The sequence below is a fragment of the Nyctereutes procyonoides genome, unplaced genomic scaffold (genome assembly GCF_905146905.1).
Source record: "Nyctereutes procyonoides isolate TBG_1078 unplaced genomic scaffold, NYPRO_anot_genome, whole genome shotgun sequence".
Lineage (NCBI taxonomy): Eukaryota > Metazoa > Chordata > Mammalia > Carnivora > Canidae > Nyctereutes > Nyctereutes procyonoides.
In genome coordinates, this window is record NW_026575096.1 from 207,706 (window position 1) to 232,300 (window position 24,595).

The following is a 24,595-nucleotide window of genomic DNA, read 5'->3' on the forward strand; positions in this document are numbered from 1 at the left end:
AAACATTCAATTCTATTGGCACCCAGCATTCATTTAAAGATATAAGTAAATCAATGATAAAAATGCATGTACAAGGATATTAGTGTACATCCAAAAAGTTCAGTCTCGAGACGAGCGCAGATGCTGGCTGCCTGCAGAGCTGCCCAGAGACCGCGGAGCCTCCCTGCCATTGCAGCTTTTCCTCCTTACTTCTTGGACTGTCCGTGAGTGGGGAGATCCAGAGGAGGTGAGGTAGTGGCTGAATTCCTGAGAATGCAACTGCAGAAAAACAGGATTAACATCCAGAGAACTGCTACCATGAGAATTGGTGTTAAGAATGGAGAGCTCGCTGCCAGAGGGATCACTCTTGGGCTGTCCTTCAGAAGAGCCATCTCAGGAGTCCCACGCCCTCCTGCAGGACCTGTCTGCCTTCATAGACTCTAAAGAACAAGACTCTGTGACCTTCAAAGATGTAGCTGTAGACTTAACCCAGGAAGAGTGGACCCTGATGGATAGGTCCCAGAGAAAGCTGTACATTGATGTAATGCTGGAGAATATCACTCATCTGGTCTCCGTAGGCTGTCAGTTCTTCCAGTCAGATATGATTGCCCAGTGGGAGCAAGGAGGGGAGCTGTGGAAGGAAGACAGAGGACTGGCCCAAGGCTGGGGTCCAGTTATTTCAGGCTTGGAAAACAGCTATCAAAAACAAGAAATAATATCTATGTAAGACATCTGCAGGGAGGATGCATCTAACTACAAGACAATAATACAGAAATGTCACTCAGGAGAAGACCCCTTTGCACATATTGGGTATGATGGAGTTTTCACTCACCCCTACACATTGACTCAGCATGTTTTAACTCACACTGGACAGAGACCCTATAAATGGAGTGAATGTGGAAAACCTTCCAGTCATAGAAATGACCTATATAGACACCAGAAACCTTATATGGAAGGCAAACTTTATAAATGTAACAAATGTGAGAAATATTTCCATAATAGAAGAAAGCTTTGCATACACCAGAGAATTCACACGGGAGAGAAACCCTATAAATGTGATGAATGTGGAAAACACTTCAGTCGAAACTCCCACCTTCGTTCCCATAAAATAACTCACACGGGAGAGAATCCATTTGTCTCTAATCAGTGTGGGAGTCATTTCATGTATTTTTCATCTTTAGACATAAGCATATTCATTCTGGAGAGAAGCCTTATGAATCTCATCTGTGTGGAAAAGCCTTTGTTCAAAGCTCTTATCTTAACACGAGAGAACTCACACTGGAGAGAAACCATATAAATGTCTCCTATGTGGAAAAGCCTTTGTTACAAGCTCCAATCTTAGAGAACATGAGAGAACCCATACGGGAGAGAAAACATATAAATGTCATCTATGTGGGAAAGCCTTTGTTCAAAGCTTTTGTTTTAGACAACATGAGAGAACCCACACTGGAGAGAAACCATATAAATGTCATCTGTGTGGGAAAGCCTTTATTACAATCTCTTGTCTTAAAAAAACACGAGAGAACCCACACTGGAGAGAAACCATATAAATGTCCTCTATGTGAAAAAGCTTTTGTTACAAGTTCTAATTTTCGAGAACACGAGAGAACCCACACTGGAGAGAAACCATATAAATGTCCTCTATGTGAAAAAGCTTTTGTTACAAGTTCTAATTTTCGAGAACATGAGAGAACTCACACTGGAGAGAAACCATATAAATGTCCTCTATGTGGAAAAGCCTTTGTTGAGAGCCCTAATCTTAGAGAACTTGAGAGAACTCAATCTGGAGAGAGCCCATATAAATGTCCTCTATGTGGAAAAGCCTTTGTTACAAGCTATTGCCTTTGAAGACATGAAAGAACTCAACTCTAAATGCAGTAAATGAACACAGAAGAGCCTTCAGCCACAGCTCAAACCAATCCCAGAACTCCTAAATGGGGGAAATTCTATGGCCATATTCATTATGGAAGTGCTTCATTTCTAATTTATCATTACAGAACGTGAATGAACTTCATTTGGAGGAACCTTATATTTATAATAAAGGAGGAAGAGACATTAGATGATCTCCGGATGTAGGATGCAGAAGAATATTCACTATGAATAATCTAACCTCCCTAAAATGGGAAATTACACAATTACAGATGGCGGTCACTCTAGTAGAATAGCAAAAATTAATGCTGGAGAGCTTATTCATTCTAATGTGCATGGAACAAATCTTTATCAGTAGAAAAGCTTGTAGGCATGTGAAGTTTCACACTCTGTAGAATAGAGAATGAATGGAAGTCTTCAGTGATTTTTAATTCTTTAGTCAACATGCAATTTTCTCACACTGTATATATGCCATTGCTAAAATCAGATGAAAGGTTAGAGTTTGCATCAGAAATTCCCAACTAGGAAAAACATATCAAGGATAAACAACATAAACAACAGTTTAGACATTATAGTTTTACCTAATGGCTTATTATAAAAGTGTAAGAAATGTGGGATTATGACATCTGGGAATTTTAATTGCAGGATTTTGTGACAATAATGTTTGTTTTAACTAGTACTTAGAAATGCATATGAAGCAAAGTTGTTGCTAGAAAATCCATTACATTGGTCAGGTCCTATTTTCCATACAGCAATAATTATGATTGGGTTCAACTAGAAATAACTTTGAATATTAACTGTAAAACAACACAGGATGATGTGTCATTACAACATAATGTTAACCCTGTATGTAGATCTTGATGAATTAAATATTGATACATGAAAACAAAAAACAAAAAGTTCAGTCTCTTGGGAGATTGGAATTAGTCTATTTTATTCTGTTTTATGAAAATCATCTACAACAGTGTCTGACATATGGTAGGTGTTAATAAATATTGTTGTTGTACTTATATTTAATAATGATAAAAAGCAGTTTAATGTGGGGTGGCTGGGTGGCTCAGTCAGTTTTAGGCATCTGACTCTTAATTTTGGCTCAGGTAATGATCTCAAAGTCATGAGATCAAGCCCCATGTCAGGCTTCATGCTCAGAGGGGAGTCGGTTTGAGGTTCTCTCTCCCTCTTCCTCTGACCCTCCCCTGGTTCATGTGCTTGCTCTCTAAATAAATAAATAAATAAGTAAACTAAATAAATGAATAGTTTTTTTAAAAAAGCATTTAATGTGTAAAAATATAGAAACGGTGATATAAATGAGGATACACTCAAGAAATAAACTTTTATGGAGTTATTTAAAAGAAAGATAAGAAAAGTGTGTTATGCAGGAAATTTCATTATATATTAAATATATATACATATATAATTTAAAAAGCAAGTAACTTAACATGATTCTTAGTATAGCCTCATGTTTGTAAATGTTTTAAGATGATGTACCCTGAAAGGTTAACTGTTGTGAGATATCATGTAATATTCTTTCTAATGCCATAATGTTATGTGTTGCTTGCCAAGTAAAGCAATAAAATGAATTAGTAAAAAATTCACCTTAATAATTCTCCACAGCTTATGGAACACATTTCATACTGATTAATATGGCTAAAGGCTTCTGTGATCTTACTCCCATTGTCCTTTGCTTTTTATTTTTATTTTTTTTGTCCTTTGCATTTTAATCAACTACTTTCTCTTCATGTACCCTTTGTTTTAGGCAATCTGAGCCCCTAACCTATCTACAAAGAGAACTTCATTCTATTATGTCTATTTTAATATTACTTCAAGTGTTTTCTTTTTCTGAAAAGTCCTTACCTTTTATTTCTGTTGAAATGCTTATATTTGTCCAATATTATCTTAATAATAAAATCTTCGATTTTTGAAAATATAATTTTAAAATTTTTCATTCCTCTAATTTTTTGTATCCCTCTTACAGCATTTAACTTTCTATATTATATTTGTGTTTTCCAAACATGTAATTTTCCTACAAAATTTCATAGAATATATCTTTTGATAATAGAGACTGAAGTCTTATTTATCATTTTACACTGTATAATGTATAACAAAACATCTTGAATAGAGCAGATGATTTTTTTTTAATTACTGAGCTGAGATGTTGTCAAAAAAAGTCCAAATACAGTCTTACTCCTATGGAAGGAAAAAAAAAAAGGAAGAAAACATAATGTTTATAAGGTAGCTTAAAATTCTAAGGGGAAATTCCAAACATTGGCAAGATTTTATATTACCTGTCAAAGTAGAGTTTATGTTTATATTCTTAAATTTAACTAATTAAACAATAGAGCATTAGAATGAGGGATATTTTTAAATCAGTGCTTTATTCATTCTGGGTCATTGTTTTGGTTCATTTTGCAGCAATTAATATATGTCAGTGATCTTATCAGATCACACATGCAGGAGTCAGAGCAAATGTAATTTTGATGCTCTCCTGAGTAAGAGATTTGGAACTGATATATGCCTGCATAAGTTTTTGTGATTTTCTCTAACTTCCAAGTATCTGAAATCTTTCTGAGCTGATCCGTTTGAGAATTTAAGACCAGAAAGTTTAGATAAGCATCTTAGGAATTATGACTATGTTTTCTCAACTGTGGCAGGTGTGCAGCACTTTATTCTGGCTTTCATACAGAATCTTAATCCATGCAGGAAGTATGCCACCTTATCTATCTCAGTCATTAGTTCTACTGACACCCCTAAGTTGGGAGATCCGAATGCAAGCACGGATAGCATACACCTACTTAATACTTCACAGCTCTTGTCAGGATGGTCATTTAAAAAAAAAGGTGGTTCTAGGGTCACCTGGGTGGCTCAGTGGTTGAGTGTCCAGACGCCTTGGGCTCAGGACGTGACCCCGGGGTCCTGGGATTGAGTCCCACATCGGGCTTTTTTGCATGGAGACTGCTTCTCCCTCTGCCTGTGTCTCTGCCTCTCTCTCTGCCTCTCATGAATAAATAAATAAAATATTTAAAAAGAAGCTAGTCCTAAATGCCTCCTGATTTCCTGGGCAAGTCATTGTGGGGTAGGCACATTTCCTCACTCAGATGCTTGTTTGACTTTGTTCCTAGGCCCCTGGTGTCCTTCCACTATGCCATTAGCAAGCAGTCATTCAGCTGTGAGGTCCCCATTGCCTCAGCTGGACCCTCAAAGCACTTTGACCTTACAGTACTCCGATGCTCCAGGACCGGCTGTTTTTTATTTCTATTTTTGCCAAGAATGGCCAAGTAGATGTGTGTTGGGGTTGGTTTTATGAAAGAGCTAAAGCAAGACAACCTGTTCCACAGTGAAACACAGGCAAGGTTGGGATGAGTTGCCCCAGCTCTCAGAGCTGGGGATCAACAGGGCTGATTTATTTTGAAAGGGTTTTTGCTCAGATCTCCTTACAGTGCTTAAGAGGCTGGCCCAACTGTCTTCAGGTGTGAACAGGAGAATAAACTACAGCCCAGGGAAAGGGTTGAGCACAGATGTCCTACTGAGATCAGGCCTTTTTAGTTATCAGCAGCAGCAACAACAATAAAAGCAAGTATCATCATCGCACGAAAAAAGATTTTTTTTCTATTTTTTACTTATACCCACAACACATGTCTAGTCCGGTTGCACATTTGCCTGGAGAACACCACTAAACTGCTTTCAGGACTTTTTTTTCACGTCACTCCTATGATTATGCTGTAATGTCACAGATGTGACCACAAATATTTAAAAACAGAGTTGAATTGTATTGTAATTTGTTGTTTTCCCCTCTGTTTTCAAAGCTCAAGCATTTTAACAGTTTAGAAAAAAAATATTTTAGGATTTCATTTTTTTCCAGATTAAGACAATGGATGCCTGTAGCATTATTTAAGAAAATGATGTTTTTCTCTTTCAGACCCCAATTTCCACTCCTTATCAGAGAGCTGAATTCTAAATCAGAGACTGCAGAGGAAAGATGTGCAACCTGAATAAAACATTTCCAGAAGAGCCTGAATAATGGTCCTGAATAAAGGGAACTGAAATGTTCTTGAATTATAATTGGGAAGAATATTAGTATGTGTACTCAAGAACACATGTACTAAGAAGAGGTTAGTTGTTATTATTCTTTGTGCTATTTAACATTTATGGGGCCCCCAAAGTATTTTTAGTTCTGATTTGAACAGAAGTGGTCTGATAAGTGAGCTCCAGTGTGAATTACCCATGTGGAGATTCACCTGTAATCATTCTCTGTGCGGAGAGAGGCAGCGCTGATAAACTACTCCTGAATAAGGGGACTGTTAATGCAGCAGCATAGTCTAACTCACAGCAAAATAAAATAATTAGTTCAGACAAATCTGGCCTTTAAAAATCTCACTTGACCCTTTTTTTTTTCTTTTACCTAATTTCTCTGTGCCAGGGCATTCAGAAATTAGCAAACAATTTGTCAGATTTATACAAGATTACTGAGAAATTGGAGAAGGGGAGTAAGGATGGAAAGATGAGGAAGACTAAAGGTCAGTGTCAGTCTCTGACTCCAAGGGCTTTATGCTCTGCAGGTAAGTAACCAAATATCTTTTCTTCTTTGTCTCATATCAACAATATAGAATAAACAGTGATGATTACTTTGGAGAAACTGTCTCTGATACTTAATTCAGAAAAGCTCATGGTAAAAAATTTCTGAAATAATGAATGTGATAGTCCAGAGGAAATTAAAAGATAAGAGAGCTTACTCCAATGATAATTAGATAGAGTTGAGAAAGATAGATATGTGAGCCGTGGTAGGCTCTTTAAGAATGAATATGTGCTTCTATGTATACATTTCTGTGCCTGTTACTTTATATGCACACAAGTAAGAAAAAACAAAAAAATGGTTCTACAGCATAAGAAGAAACCAAACATCCACCCATAATTATAATACAGGGAACACTTTGAATTCTAATCTCAGGAATATAGACTTTATTCTCTAGGCATTGGGGAGCCATTGAAAATATCTGAGCAGGTGAGTGACGTTTCCAGAATTGCGTTTTATGAAGATTAACCCAGGGGCATTTTCAGAATTGATTAGCGTGAAGCCTGGATTGTGACAGAGCAGATTGTGGTAATGCAAGTCTGAAATATGGTGGTGGCAATGAGAGTAGAAAGGAAGAAATTGATCTGAAAGATCTGTGACAGTGGAACCGCGGGATTTGGTTATGAAATATGTGACCTGAAGTAGGGAGATGTCAGTGATGACTCCAGACACTGAGCCTGGATGAGAAACCGACTATGGAAGGGAAAGAATGTCCTGACTGTCAGTGGTTTATTATTTTCCCCCGGATACTGTGAATCCTATAATCTATTACCTTCTAAATATCTTGGATCCAAATACATGTTCCACATCTGCTAAGCATGCTGTGTCGTCCTGCCATTTATTTTTTGCACAGTCACGCACTGGTGGCCATAGGCATGACATTACTGAGAAGTACATACAGTGTGGGGCAAACTGTAGTTGACTAGACCAAGGGAATGCAGAAAAATTTCACTTCATATAGTTTTAAAAATTAAGTGTAGTAAATAAAAATTCTAGTAAAAAAGCCACTTCCAAAACAGAGTATTGAGTTAGAAATCTGTCTTAAATGTATCTATCTCATTGAAACCAAAACACTAAACAAACACACATGCATGCAGACATAGATAACTCTTCTCTGAGACCACTGTTTGCTGTTCAGGAATTATTACTGAAGTGGTGTAATGTGCTAGGGCAGATTCTCTTAGAATTTTTATATTATGCAATGTGCATTTCATTTTAAACTTTCCAAACCACCCCTTACAGACTCAAACGTTAATATATCCACACTTCCATTCTCCTTTGCATATTTAGCAAGTTTCAGCCAAGTGCTTGTGTAACTGCTTCGCATGTTCACAAATTGCCAAGATCCTGAAGCACACGCATTGCTACTCTTCTCTCCACCTAGTAGGAATATGGGTTTTAAATAGATGCCTTATACATGCAGCATCTCCTAGACTCTTCTAAATGGTTCAGAAAACCAGAGAAGTAATAATTCCAGTAGACGCTTTTGCTTAAAGGGATTGTGACCGTTCTTCTATGTGGAAATATCTGTTGTGCCATTTAAAGATTGTGTTCGTATATAACATATTCTGCAGAAAAACAAAAACGTGATTGGTAAAGCGACAGTTGGTAAGGCATTTTACTAACTTTATTTGTGATTTTGCATATATTCCACCTTTATTTTTCCTCTTTTCAAAATTCCTTGTCTTTAAAACTATTTTCTCTTTAACAATATATGTTTTCATAATTCTCACACATTATTTAGCTGACATTCTCAAAATGTACAGGCATCACGATGGTACGTAAAGCCAGAGGATAAATGTCACTGTCTTTTGTGGAAAGTGTGAAAATGTTACTCCAGTTTTTGGGGCCAGGTTCCAAAGCTTTAGCATTAAAGCAAACATTTACTGTTGTTTTTTGTTTATAGGCAGCATTCACAGGAATTTAAGTGATAGACCTCAACATTTCCAAAGGACGTAAGGTTGGGAATAGGCAGCTTTAGACTCTGCCTGCAATTTCTGGAGGACTTGCTCACAAATGATGTGAGCTTAGTGGCCAAGACCTTCCAAGTGTTAGAATCAGATCGAGTTTGAGTTTGGATTCCATTATTAACTAGCTGGGAGACTCTGGTATTTACTTAATTTCTTTAAATCTTAGCTTCACTGTCTGTAAAATGGGAGTATTATAATATTGTGTGGTCACAAAATTGAAATAAGATCTTGGGTGTAAAATACTTGAACTGTCACATAATTAGTGGTTCGTATATGGTTGCTTGTATTAATTCACACCTGCCATTAGCATTATATGGTGGTCATAAGAGAAGAAACCTATTTGATATTGTGAATTTTAAAACATCTTATTAGTGTACTTCTTAATTTGGACGGTTGTTTTTCTATTCATCTGCTGTGTCAACTTTGTGTTCTTTTCTTCATTACCGCATACATCGCTAGACTCTCTGTGATTTAATAATTTGGTTGCCTTTGTTACTCCAAGGACACTTGGGGCTTCTTGAACTCTTATTCTGGAAGTGCATGTGGATCTCTCAATATACACTAAGTGGAGATAGTTCATGCAAAATCATATCTAAACCTAAAATTAAAATACTGTTCATCTCAAATTTTATTTGTATATTTCCATCCCGAGTGAAAACCAAAATACTTTATTAAATTGGTAAAGTCATATTGAGTCTTTAAAAAGATTTTATTTATTTATTCATAAGAGACACACAGAGAGAGGAAGATACACAGGCAGAGGGAAGCAGGCTCCCTGAGGGGAGCCCGATGTGGAATTCGATCCCAGGACCCTGGTAATACACTTTGAGCTGGAGGCAGATGCTCAACCACTGAGCCTCCCAGGCGTCCCTATATTCTTAATTAGATTTAAGTAATATGTAAGGTTTTTTTAAAAAAGATTTTATTTATTTATTTGAGAGAGAGAGAGAAGAGAGACCATGAGAGGAGGAGCAGAGGGAAAGAGACACACAGAATCCCTGCTGAGCACGGAGCCTGTTCCGAGGCTTTATCCCAGGATCCTGAGTTCATCATCTGAGCTGGAATCAAGAACCGGTCACTTAACCCAACTGAGCCACCCAGGCACCCCCAGTAATATGTAAGTTTTACATCTCTATCTCATGGTCTATGGTGGGCAAAGCAGAACAGTTGGTACCTCTGCAAAGACAAGTAGAAAGGGTAGATCACTTATGAGGTTAAATTCCCATTTTAAGGGAAGACAAAAAAATGCAATAGTTTCAAACAGATCAGGATCCAATTAGGCATTCATTTCCAAATTCACCATATGGGCAAGGCGCTGATAATATCCATATATTACTCATTTCCTAAATGAGCCTGATTTATTATTTTGAAATTAGATACAAATTAATTTGAAGCAAAATGCTGCCATATCAACTTTGCTCACATGCTCACATGTCTAAAGATGCAGTTATATTTTCAGTGTTAAGTTAAATTTCAGAAACAGTTCTGAATATTGAGAGCAATCCTCTTTTTCTTACCCCTGAATTTCTCTCTCTCTGATATAAAATAGCATCATATGTAATTTTCTTTAATACTTAATGACACTTTAGCAATTATCTGTTTTCTTCTAAGCCCCCCAATCAGGCGTAAAATAAAAAGAACTTAAATAAAACTTAACACAATAAAACAAATCACACACAAGTAGATTCAACCAAATTAGAAAATGTGACTCATCATGCTAAGGCCAGTTGTCCTGAGGCAAACATATGGATAAAGATGATTATGCTGGTAATTGAGGAATAATGTCCATCTCATTTTAGTCAGAGTTACCTTGGCAAATGGAATCATGTAATTTTAAGTTTTTTCCCTCTATAACATGGAGAGTGATCCTGGGGACTGCCTGGGGTTTTCTTCAACCCGGGCTTCGTTTTGGAAATGTGTGTGTGTGTGTGTGTGTGTGTGTGTGTGTGTGTGTGTGTGAGGGTGGAAACAAAGTCATTTAAAGTCACTACTTTATTCTCCTTGTCCAAGATCACTGGGAGGAGCTAATGGACACTTAGCTCTTTAAGTTTAAAGTATTTTGAACATTTTGAGAATTTCCTATATGTGGAAACATTTGGAGCAGTCCATTCATAGGCAGGTATGAAATTATCCAAGGAGCTATGTGCTTCTGGGGCCGAGACTCTTTGAGCCTGGATTCTTCAAATGCAGGGAATCCACTACCCCTAGGACATGAGCTAATTTTAGGTAGTAGAAAAACAAACACTTTTTAACTTTGATAGCCGAGATTTTTTTTAATTTAAATGTGAGGTAGGAAAAGAACAGCTAACACAATAAACCAGAGATTTTGTGAGATAACTGGAATAAAATAGGCAGTGTCTATACCAATATCTGTATTCTTTTCCTTGATATGGGACATGTCTTACAAGGACAGGGCCAGAATTATGAAGCTATTTTGTATGTGACTGAAGTTTGGGGAAAACTACCCTTAAAATTAGGTGAATTATGTATTTTTCACTCTGTCTTATTTCAGTGATGGATACTGAGCCTTTTGTTGCTTTCACCGCCAATGAACAAGGGTGTATGCGTTAGACTAATATCTTTCGATGGAGAGAGATTTGGCAACTTGTATGCACAGTTTGCCGATGCATTTCTTTTGCTTACTTTGGTGTAAGGTAACATAGCATATGGTTTGAAATTGTACATTGTGAAGAAAACTAATCAGTTTTAAGTAGGGTTTGTATTCAAGGTTACAAAATTTTAGCATCCAGAGAACCCATGTTAGGTAAACTTGCTTGCACATTTTTTCATTCACTTGTACATTCAACAAATATTCATTAAATTTCCATTTTCTCTTTGAATTAACCATAATGTACTTATTATAATATTCATTTTTTAAAAAATAATTTTTGTTGATAGCAGAAAAAGAAAGCCACCCATGTTTATTTGTTAAGTAAAATTATCATAGATTTTATTATTATTCTTGTTGCAAGGATCTAAAGCAGCATTTTGCAAGCATTAGGTCATGCACCATCTTAAGGAGTCTCCTGAGATACCTTTCAAAATGTAAGTTCTCTCCAGGTGGGGTCTGGGAGTCCACAATTTTAACAAGTTCTTGAGGGATTTCTGTTTGTACTTCAAAGACTGGGAACCACTGAAGAAAAGAGTAGGGACTGAATGTAGCATTTGTGCAGAATTCTATGTATAAGATAGATGTTCAACACGCTCCTTAAATAATAAATATGGGTCTGTCAATGGAGGAATAGCGAATTGGTGTTATTCTTCTTGCATTTTCAGCTCCGCTCCTTTCCTTTCCCTTTCTCTATCTTACTTCAACCCCCTCCAAAGGCAACCACTCACAGGTCCCCAACTCCTTAACTAAGACTATGAAAAAGTTGATTCCTCCACTATTTATATACCCTCGGAGACCACCCAAGGACAATGTTTCAGTTTCATTTCCTTTTCAAAAATATTTAAGAGGCGAACAATATACATACAATGCTCTAAGTCTAGAAGCTGAGAAGTAAAGTGTCTTGTTTCAGAGAATGCTGTGGCTTGAACAGCTGCCTGTGCTTTAAGATGTTTTCATTGATTCATCTGATTCACTTTCTGTTGAGCTGATCACAAATTGTCAGAGCAATTCTCAGCTTCAGGATAATAATACTACTACTTCGAGCTGTACCTTGGCGAGAAAAAAAAATAAATAAAGGGAAATTTAAACACCTCTTGTTCTAATGCAGAGATGAACAGCACTGAAAGGGTCCCATTGCGGCGCTTCTGGCATTGATCAACAAAGCTGAAAAGCAACGTGGGACAAACAAGGTAAAACGGGGCAATGTTCCAATAAATTCAAAATTAAGTTCCTTCTTCGATTTCCGTGAAGCAAACTCCCCGTGGTGAGCATCTGGCAGGCCATTAACTTTTGTTACTTTATTTTATGAAAAAATCTTAAGGTGAGAGAAATTTCTCCATTTGGAGACTTGATGTAGCATCGAGGCTACAGTCTGGGCCATCGTGCTGTCATCTGCATAGGACCCGCGCTCCACCAGAACATGTTGTCCATACAACCTTCACTAAGCTTTCCACCAAAGGTTGCAGTTCTTTGTCATTTTTAAGAATCATTAATCCTGAGAGTTATATTTTTAATACATAAATCAGCTGATCAGTGGCCTATATCTGCTGGAGGGAAAGTGATTGCAAGACTCTTCATACTTTATAGCTTCTTGCTTGCATTTTTTTACTGTATTATTTTCTACAGGAGCTTGAACGTCCAAACTATTTACATGGAGCTTTTTCAATGATCCATCAGAAGGAGGTGAACTGTCGATTGCACCGTTTTCTTTATTTGCACAGCTGCTATAACCTTCCATCTAAATCATTTTCTTACTGTGTCTTCCCTTTCTCTTTTCTTTTTCTTCTGTGGGCTGTCACTTTCTAGAGTAAACATTTCATATTCCACCATCAGAACTATTTGTGCATATTAACTTTCAAGCCATGAACTTACTTATGAGTCAAGTTGTTTTTTTGTAAAGAAAAAATGCGAGGTAAATGTGAGAGAAACAAATGATTTATTTTTTATTTAATTTAATGTAATTATAAACTTCAATCTTTATAATGGATTTTTTTATTACATGTATGCATCTATCATATCTCTGTCATCTATTGTAATTATTCGACGTCCAATCTTTAACCTGAGCAATTTTAAGTTGAAACATTTATTCAGTTTTGGGAATGATTTTAATAGATTTTTCACTAAGTAACATGGAAATACAGTTTCTGTTTATTGTAGTTACCTGGTCTCTGAATATTCATACAATAATTACAACAATCTGCTAACTGATTCTGTATCTTTTGAGAGTAAAAACTTGAATGTTCTTTTAGTCTTACAAAGCCTTTTTGACTATAGACAGGCAGTAAAATTTCATTGTTGACTTCTGAAACCATTCCAGTGGATTTTTTTTTCAGTTTATAACAATTTTTTCTGATGATAATATTTTTAGAATTGAAAGGTTAATTATAAGGAACTGAATCTTGAAGTTATGTCATGAAGTCTAGTATAGCTCTGCATAGTGAGTCATATTAAAAACACTTAAATGTGTGCAGCTATTTTCTTATTTTGAAAAGACTTTGCAAGTTTAAATGTCATAGCAAATAATCAATACTAAAAATTTGTCCACACTGAGACACTGTGTATACAAAAAGCCTTAATTATTAATAAGCCAATGTGTACCAATATCTGCTTTAAAAAAATAAAACCAGCCATGCTTCTGGCATGATAAAATCATGGAATCAAATCAAGGGTTTCCATTCATGTAGAACATTGTTGTTAGGACTTATTCCATACCATTTTTAAAACTTGAGAATATTTCTAGTATCTTTGATTTTTTTTTGTCAGAATCATTGTCATGTATGTATGTGTTATTCCTATATAAAAAGAAAAAAGTGAATATGTATTTGTGTGAATGCTAACTGGAAATGTCCATGGAATTGGCTAATTTATATTCACTTTTTATTGTATATAGATTTCTAATATTTTCAGTTCTGTATCATTTAAACTTTCTTCATTTGAGTAAATTCACTAAATATTTCTAAAAAAAAAATAAAAAATAAAAACAAAAAACGTTGGTTGTTATGTATTTTTCCCCAATAGTCTTAAATATGTACTCTGCTCAGTTGGTGTACTAAATGCTGCGATGTTTGCAAAGTGAATTTTGTAGAATCCTTTGTATTTAGCGTTAGCTCTGAAAGTTGAGTTAGGGTAGATATGATTATGGAGATGAGAAGTCAAGCAGGAAAGACATGATTTTGAGCAGGGAAAACTGAGGTTCAGATTTTAAGAGATTTTTATAAAAGCTTATATAAAAAGTAAGTGCAAAGTTTTATGGTTCTAAATGTGCTATTCTTTCCTATATAGTGGGGTTTATATTATATTTATTTTTTTATTTTTTATTATTATTTTTTTTAATAAATTAATTTTTATTGGTGTTCAATTTACCAACATACAGAATAACACCCAGTGCTCATCCAAAGTGTCCCCCTCAGTGCCTGTCACCCATTCACCCCCACCCCCCACCCTCCTCCCCCTTCACCACCCCTAGTTCATTTCCCAGAGTGAGAAGTCTTAATGTTCTGTCTCCCTTTCTGATATTTCCCACACATTTCTTCTCCCTTCCCTTATATTCCCCTTCACTATTATTCATATTCCCCAAATGAGTGAGAACATACACTGTTTGTCCTTCTCCGATTGACTTACTTCACTCAGCATAATACCCTCCAGTTCCATCCACGTTGAAGCAAATGGCGGGTATTTGTCGTTTCTAATGGCTGAGTAATATTCCATTGCATACATAAACCACATCTTCTTTATCCATTCATCTTTCGATGGGCACCGAGGCTCCGTACATAGTTTGGCTATTGTGGACATGGCTGCTAGAAACATCGGGGTGCAGGTGTCCCGGAGTTTCATTGCATCTGAATCTTTGGGGTAAATCCCTAACAGTGCAATTGCTGGGTCGTAGGGCAGGTCTATTTTTAATTCTTTGAGGAACCTCCACACAGTTTTCCAGAGTGGCTGCACCAGTTCACATTCCCACCAACAGTGTAAGAGGGTTCCCTTTTCTCCGCATCCTCTCCAACATTTGTTGTTTCCTGCCTTGTTAATTTTCCCCATTCTCACTGGTGTGAGGTGGTATCTCATTGTGGTTTTGATTTGTATTTCCCTGATGGCAAGTGATGCAGAGCATTTTCTCATGTGCATGTTGGCCATGTCTATGTCTTCCTCTGTGAGATTTCTCTTCATGTCTTTTGCCCATTTCATGATGGGATTGTTTGTTTCTTTGCTGTTGAGTTTAATAAGTTCTTTATAGATTTTGGAAACTAGCCCTTTATCTGATATGTTATTTGCAAATATCTTCTCCCAATCTGTAGGTTGTCTTTGAGTTTTGTTGACTGTATCCTTTGCTGTGCAAAAGCTTCTTATCTTGATGAAGTCCCCATAGTTCATTTGTGCTTTTGTTTCTTTTGCTTTCGTAGATGTGTCTTGCAAGAAGTTACTGTGGCCAAGTTCAAAAAGGGTGTTGCCTGTGTTCTCCTCTAGGATTTTGATGGATTCTTATCTCACATTTAGATCTTTCATCCATTTTGAGTTTATCTTTGTGTATGGTTCAAGAGAGTGGTCTAGTTTCATTCTTCTGCATGTGGATGTCCAATGTTCCCAGCACCATTTATTGAAGAGACTGTCTTTCTTCCAGTGGATCGTCTTTCCTCCTTTATCGAATATTAGTTGACCATAAAGTTCAGGGTCCACTTCTGGGTTCTCTATTCTGTTCCATTGATCTATGTGTCTGTTTTTGTGCCAGTACCACACTGTCTTGATGACCACAGCTTTGTAGTACAACCTGAAATCTGGCATTGTGATGCCCCCAGATATGGTTTTCTTTTTTAAAATTCCCCTGGCTGTTCGGGGTCTTTTCTGATTCCACACAAATCTTAAAATAATTTGTTCTAACTCTCTGAAGAAAGTCCATGGTATTTTGATAGGGATTCCATTAAAGGTGTAGATTGCCCTGGGTAACATTGACATTTTCACAATATTAATTCTGCCAATCCATGAGCATGGAATATTTTTCCATCTCTTTGTGTCTTCCTCAATTTCTTTCAGAGGTGTTCTATAGTTTTTAGGGTATAGATCTTTTACCTCTTTGGTTAGGTTTATTCTTAGGTATCTTATGCTTTTGGGTGCAATTGTAAATGGGATTGACTCCTTGATTTCTCTTTCTTCAGTCTCATTGTTAGTGTATAGGAATGCCATTGATTTCTGGGCATTGATTTTGTATCCTGCCACGCTACCAAATTGCTGTATGAGTTCTAGCAATCTTGGGGTGGAGGCTTTTGGGTTTTCTATGTACAGTATCATGTCATCGGCGAAGAGGGAGAGTTTGACTTCTTTGCCAATTTGAATGCCTTTAATGTCTTTTTGTTGTCTGATTGCTCAGGCTAGGACTTCCAATACTATGTTGAATAGCAGTGGTGAGAGTGGACATCCCTGTCTTGTTCCTGATCTTAGGGGAAACGCTCCCAGTGCTTCCCCATTGAGAATGATATTTGCTGTGGGCTTTTCATAGATGGCTTTTAAGATGCGAGGAAAGATCCCTCTATCCCTACACTCTGAAGAGTTTTGATCAGGAATGGATGCTGTATTTTGTCAAATGCTTTTTCTGCATCTAATGAGAGACTCATATGGTTCTTGGTTTTTCTCTTGCTGATATGATGAACCACACTGATTGTTTTACGAGTGTTGAACCAGCCTTGTGTCCCGGGGATAAATCCTACTTGGTCATGGTGAATAATTTTCTTAATGTGTTGTTGAATCCTATTGGCTAGTATCTTGTTGAGAATTTTCGCATCCATGTTCATCAGGGATATTGGTCTGTAATTCTCCTTTTTGGTGGGGTCTTTGTCTGGTTTTGGAAATAAGGTGATGCTGGCCTCATAGAATGACTTTAGAAGTACTCCATCTCTTTCTATCTTTCCAAACAGCTTTAGTAGAATAGGTATGATTTCTTCTTTAAACGTTTGATAGAATTCCCATGGGAAGCCATCTGGCCCTGGACTCTTGTGTCTTGGGATGTTTTTGATGACTTCTTCAATTTCCTCCCTGGTTATTGGCCTGTTCAGGTTTTCTATTTCTTCCTGCTCCAGTTTTGGTAGTTTGTGTATAATATTTTTAGAGAATTTTTAATTTCATTAAGCCATTTTTAAACACATATACAAAATAGATTGTAAAAATTCAAACAATTTTTGATGTCTAGTTCATTCCCATAGCTCCTTGAGAGAAATCTAGGACCCATAAAGAATTTATATTTGTATTACTCTTTGAGTATGAGTATACAGAAACACTTGATAAATTATTCTAAAACCTAGAAGTATTAGAATTAAAACAGGCGAGCCTACTTTTAAGCTTTCAGCAGCCACTTCTAGCTCCTTCTACAACGTAATGATGCAATTTCCTTATTTATTTACTACCACTCGATCGTTTTCTTTCATTTATTTTTTAAAAGGATCTTATTTATTTATTTGAGTGTGTGCATGTGAGAAAGCACTAGCAGGGCAGGAGGTACAGAGAGAAGGAGAGAGAGAAGCAGACTCCCTGCCAAGCGGGGAGCTAGATGCAGGGCTCCATCCCTGGACCCTTGAGATCCTGACCTGAGCTGAAGCCAGACATTTACCTGCTTAACCACTGAGCCCCCAGGTGCTCACTTTTTTTTCATTTAAAGTACATCTTAGAGTTCTTTTCATATAATTTATCTTGTTTGTAAATACTTCAGTTTTCCATAGTAGCAGTATGATATAATTTTATTTATAATTCCCTCTTTATTGAGCAATTTATTAATATTTTTGCTATCAAGAAACTGTTTCAGTGAACTTTTTCTGTCATATATCTGTTTACACGGGTAAATATTTCTAATAGTTATGTTCCTAGAAAAAGATTTAATGATTCACCATCATTCTCACTTTTGAGTTTGACACATCTTGTTACAGTACTGTTCTCTATCAACAACATATAAGTGATTATTTGTTTCCGTACAGTGCCAAATCAGATATAATTAATTATAGTTATTTTCTACTAATTATTAGATTATTTCACTTTCCATCTTGTTGATTATTGAGAGTGTAGATCACCTTTTCAAAAGTTTCAAATGTTCAGAATTTTCCCTGGGTATTGTCTACTCCTATATTTTGACACTTTTCTGTGAAGTTTTTTTTTTATTGATATGTAGAAGTACTTTGTGTAATCTAGTCAAAATCTAAGCATAAAGAAGATAGAAGAGTGAGGTTAGTTCCCAGACGAATGTTCTGGCCCCTGTAAAGTATGTACATTCCAGGCACCTTTCTCATATTAAGGGCTGAATAGTGGTTAATTTTTATTTCTTATGACTGTATATCTAAATCTACAGTGTTCTTTCTAAAGAAGTCTATCAAGACTCTTTATGGAGCACAAGAGTATAAAATAGTTCCAAAAATGTTAATTGTATTTCTCTTACCTAACTTGCAGATTCCCAAAGGGAATCTTTAAGAGGGTCTTTTGGCACAGAGATCAACGGAACAGAATAGAGAACCCAGAAATGGGCCCTCTCAATGGTCAAATAGTCGACAAAGCAGGAAAGACTATCCAGTGGAAAAAGGACAGTCTCTTCAATAAATGGTGCTGGGATAATTGGACATCCACATGCAGAAGAATGAAACAAGACCACTCTCTTACACCAGACACAAAAATAAACTCAAAATGGATGAAAGATCTAAATGTGAGACAAGAATCCATCAAAATCCTAGAGGAGAACACAGGCAACACCCTTTCTGAACTTGGCCACAGCAACTTCTTGCAATACACATCTATGAAGGCAAGGGAAACAAAAGCAAAAATGAACTATTGGGGCTTCATCAATATAAAAATCTTCTGCACAGTGAGGGAAACAGTCAACAAAACTCAAAGACAACCTACAGAATGGGAGAAGATATTTGCAAATGACCTATCAGATAAAAGGCTAGTCTCCAAGATCTATAAAGCAGTTATTAAACTCAACAGCAAAGAAACAAACAATCCAATCATGAAATGGGCAAAGGACATGAACAGTCATTTCTCCAAAGAAGACCAACACATGGCCAACAAGCACATGAGAAAATGCTCCACATCACTTGTCATCAGGGAAATGCAAATCCCAACCACAATGAGATACCACCTCACCACAGTGAGAATGGGGAAAATGGACAAGACAGGAAACAACAAATGTTGGCGAGGATGTGGAGAAAGGGGAACACTCCTGCACTGTTGGTGCGAATGGGAACTGGTGCAGCCACTCTGGAAAACTGTGTGGAGGTTCCTCAAAGAGTTAAAAATAGGGCTACCCTGTGACCCAGCAACTGCACTGCTGGGGATTTACCCCAAAGATACAGATGCAGTGAAACGCCGGGACACCTGCACCCCTATGTTTATAGCAGCAATGTCCACAGTAGCCAAACTGTGGAAGGAACCTCAGTGTCCATCGACAGATGAATGGATAAAGAAGATGTGGTCTATGTATACAATGGAATATTGCTCAGCCATTAGAAATGACAAATACCCACCATTTGCTTTGACGTGGATGGAACTGGAGGGTATTATGCTAAGTGGAGTAAGTCGATCAGAGATGGACAATCATTATATGGTTTCACTCATACAGGAATATGAAAAATAATGAAAGGGATTGTAGGGGATAGGAGGGAAAATGAGTGGGAAATATCAGAGAGGGTGATGGAACATGAGAGGCTCCTAACTCTGGGTAAAGAACAAGGGGTGGTGGAAAGGGAGGTGGATCGGTGGGTGGGGTGACTGGGTGATGGGCACTGAGGGGGGCATATGATAGGATGGGCACTGGGTGTTATGCTATATGTTGCGAAATCAAACTCCAATAAAAAATATACAGAAAAAAAAAGATCTTTGGCCCTGGTCAGGTATTAAATAAACACTGTCTGATTCATTTAATCACTACTAACACATAGGGACTTTTCTCAGGCCTTCTCTCCAAATATATGTTTCTGATTCATCTATATTCACTTCTGGTATTGGATAATTTAATCAGATAATTACTGATCGCTAATTAATTTATTATTTGTAGATATAACTAATACACCTATAAAATTTGTGAGAATTTACTTCCAAATTTAATTGCTAGACTATTTCAGATTACTAATAAGTTTCAGGAAGTTCTGATATTAAGGCTATTTTTAATTACTCTGAATTTTGAGTTCCACTGTTTATATTTGTGTGTGTGTATGTGTGTGTGTGTGTGTGTATATAAATATATATATTTGCATATTTTATTAGAGAAAGATTATTTGGAGAAATGTAGGAAAAATAAACCTAAATCTGACCAGAAGACATACCTTGTTCTGAAGAACAAGGATTTTTTTGAGATTTTATTATTTTATTTTATTTAAGATTTTATTTATTTGTTCATGAGATACAGAGAGAGAGGCAGAGACACAGGCAGAAGGAGAAGCAGGCTCCATGCAAGGAGCCCAATGTGGGACTCGATCCCAGGTCTCCAGGATCACGCCCTGAGCCAAAGGCAGGCGCTAAACTGCTGAGCCACCCAGGGATCCCTGAAGAACAAGAACCTAGTTCTAATGTCCATGCAGACAGATTGTGACAGGTGATACTCTTATGAATGAATATATAAGATTTTCCTTTACAATTTTCTCGTTATTGTAATTCCCTAAAATTCCTAATAATCTCAAAGACTTGAGTATTTTCATCACCTTACTGTACTTTTAATCTTCCTAGAAATTGCTTATGCTATTGCTCTTTTATTTGGAGACTTGATTTTTACCCACTTGATCTGTTAATTGGAGTTTTACCTTCCGAGGCTCTTGGAGCTGCTTTATTTTGCCAGCTGACTCTCTGTGCTCTCAACATGCTTCTTTACACTCACCCCCTGCCTTTTCATCTTTCAACTTATATCGTCTCTCTCATTCCTCTTTTCTTCAGCTGCATTGAGCTTGTTTTATTTTGTGCGCATAGACGAAAAATGCCCTCGTGACAAGAAATGTCACCACTAATCTTATTTTCCATCTCTAGTGTGTATTTTATTAATTTTTTTTTCATTTCTTAACCTACACAGTGACACAGTGCCAGGCTTATTTCAAGATTTTTAATTCAGTCAACACCAACTGGCATGTGTTAAACTCGGAGGAAAAAAAAAAAGAAATCAAACAGAGTAAGAATTACCGGAAATCAGCTGCACTTTCTGGATGAAGAACTTTGGTAATTGAATTGTTACATGGCCACTAGATGTAGGGAAAGGAATACAGAATGCCCAAGATAAAACTGAGAATTATTGAGTCTGTTAAATTAGATTTGAATAATTTGCTGCTGTGATAGAACCTATTCCTATAGGTAGCATCATGTGACTAAACCTGAAAAGAAAATTACTGTCAGTCCTGAAGCTCATTGACAACGCAGCAGCATTGCCAAACATGTAGCACATTAAGTGACATAACCAAGTGCCTGGTTATGACTGACCATTAGCATCAGGAAACAAACATTGCATATGTATTAGGTTTAGAGTAGCTTTTTTTTTCTTTTTCTATATGTGCGAATGAGAATGGGCAAATGGAAAGATTTAAAGTTTTTCTATTTTTGACATTTTACTGAATAAATGGAGGCCAGCCTGGAATTCTAAAATCTCCTGTAAATGTATTTTCACCGTTTTCATTATAGGCTAACTCTTTGCACATTTGGTGTAAACATTTGTTTGAGTAACCCTGCATATGTGGGTGTACACCATAAGGTGAGGGGAAAAAAAGGAATTCAGCATCAACTAGCATAACTTTGTTCCAGAAAGAACTGTTGATTTCTAATGATGAAAAATGAAATTGAATATTAAATAGTGATAAATAGGGATCCCTGGGTGGCGCAGCGGTTTGTCACCTGCCTTTGGGCCAGGGCGCGATCCTGGAGACCCGGGATCGAATCCCATGTCGGGCTCCCGGTGCATGGAGCCTGCTTCTCCCTCTGCCTGTGTCTCTGCCTCTCTCTCTCTCTCTCTCTCTCTCTCTCTCTCTCTCTCTGTGACTATCATAAACAAATAAAAAAAATTAAAAAAAAGAAATCTTTTCTAAAATGCAACTATTGAGTCTATTATTACTTGACTAAATTAAACAAAACATTGTATATATAATATTTAAGGAGTGAAAAAATAAAAGGCATGAGTGGAAGTCTATGTCCAGGTGTTTCTGATTTTGAATTTCTAATTGAATACTTCATGATACTGTGTTCAAAATGCCTTTCATAATACATTTTAAGTTTGGTCACCTTTAAGAACATATATTTTATTTTTCATGGATATGTTCAATTTCAAATTGTGTCCAACCTCCATTTCTTTAATTAGCACTGTACTCTTTTTCAGTGGGCCTGTTTAAAATTACAACTATCAAAAAAATAAAAATAAAATTACAACTATCTTTAGCATTAGATAATTACTTAGTCATAAGAAATTTCCAAGTATTATGTAATAATACATTTTCATCTATTTCTATGGGAAAATGGATCTTTATTCTGCACCAATCATTCTCTCAAAGATCTTTTCTCATTATGTATGTCTTGTCATCCCAAGTGTTTTGTACCAATAAATCCAGAGAACATTCTTACTCACTAAGTCGTCCAGAAGAATGAGGAAGTGAGGGAAGAAAAACCTAATTAGCTATAAGATAGTTCATTCTAGCTACTTAATTTAGAAAAACAAAACACTATCTGCTTTGCTTCAGTCTACTCCCATGTGGAAAAATAAATAAAAGACAGGTGTTCGCTTTGATGAGCTGACAAAAGATATCACTGGAGAACAAAAATATATATAATTATATATTATATTTATTAACTAAAAATTATATATTTTTTCACATAGGTTTGTTATCAAATAAACTCAAATTCAATGATCATTTCATTATTTCTTTTATATACATAGTTGATAATGTATTACTGCTAAGATTCCCACTTTTGCAAAGTTTATTCAGGTATATAATAACAAAAAATGGACCACTTGTAAACATTGTATTGTTTCCAACCTGTATAAATTATTAACAGAATCTTTATAATTTATACATGAGAACTTTTATTATTCATAAATTAGAAGAAATCACCACCATCTCCTATTTGCACTTACTGAAATTATATTCACTATTCAACCCTCAGCTGAAAATTTTCCATTAAGATTTTGCATTTCACTTGCATATCATATTATCATAATCCCTAAAAAAATCCCTAAGTATGTCTCTTTCATTTGAACTTCTTTATCACTTCTGTGGGGAAATAAAACTTGGATTTCTCAGTGCTTGTATAAAAAGCCTAGAGTCTTCACATGTGATGAAAACTAGGTCTATATTCATTGGTTTAGCTAATTGTTCTGAGTTGTTCTGAAATGAGGAAGGATACAGCTTCTCTTATCACCTGAATTAGCTCCTGAAATTAAACTCCCAAGGTGTCTAGATGATTCAGGTGCTATCTCCATAAATATTTACATTTCAAAAGGTATGGAATCCAGACCTTGGAGACATTTCTAGGTCAATACAGTCAGGGATTCCCAAAGTTTATTTGGCATCTGAAAGACATATTCTCAATATCAAAGGGTTAGGGTGAGAAGCCAGGATCTTCTTGTCTCTTCTCAAAGGAACATAGTTAAATTGTTTTGTTTTTCTCCCCCTCTCTATCCTTTCAGGAGTGAAGGGGGAATCCACTATTAATCCACTGTTCTTTGTTCCTCACCCATAGAGTATCCATCTAACTCCTATTTTAAGAATTTCCATTGATCCTCATTGTATGGTCAAGGGGGGAAGGTGTGGAGCAGGGTGCAGGGAGGTACTCACTAAGGACTCAGTCTCTGACCCAAAGCACCTCATGTGTGCATTCAGGGTAAAATAAGCAAAGACAAATATTAACCTCAGTAAAAAAAAAAAAAAAAAAAAAAAACTTTTTAACACTTTCTGGTAACTTTCATCTATCTTGATTTCCTCCTCGCTTTATCCCTTCACAGTACATGTGCTTTGGACATTTAAGAAAGCAAGTGTTTGTCCCAGGCAGAGTGCTATCAGTGTTTGTTCCATGGATATGGATTAAGCAAGAAATGAGCCCCTATTGTTCAAGTTGGGATGTGGCAGGAGAATCTCCAAAGTGTGTAGAGTAATGGCATTTGACCTTTGTAAGTAGCCATAATGGTATATGGCCTTAGATAGTAGGAAAAGCAAAAATTACTTATTTATACAGAAAAAAATGCAGATCTTTACTTGGGAAAACATCTGTTCTTGATGTTAGTTATTTATTAAATTAGGAATTTAAATATTTTTAAATGCATTTAAAATTTTATTTAGTCTTTTGGTATAGTATTGATTTTGTCTTATATACACATTAATGGTTGAGAGAGTTTTGCTGTATTTTTTTTCTGTTTTAGCTTTCTTTGGTATCACTGCTGTCAAACAAAAAAGGGCAAAGTGTGTACCAGGCAAGAATATCAATCTGTTAGGGCTCTGAGGAAGAGCAATGCAGCTGGGCCACGGTCAGTAAGGGGAAGAACAAACTAGATATTGCTGAAAACGTAAACCAGGGCCACATCCCATGGAGCTGGTAGGGCCTGTGAAGGCTTATGTGGAGCCTTCGAAAGGAAGAAGGAAACCACTGAGTACTTATTTTTAAAAATTT

General features: G+C 36.4%; 1 pseudogene; it reads left to right on the forward strand.

The window, feature by feature from the left end:
• Nucleotides 1-710: 710 nt before the first annotated feature.
• Nucleotides 711-1,851, forward strand: LOC129514744 (zinc finger protein 596-like; annotated as a pseudogene).
• Nucleotides 1,852-24,595: the final 22,744 nt, after the last annotated feature.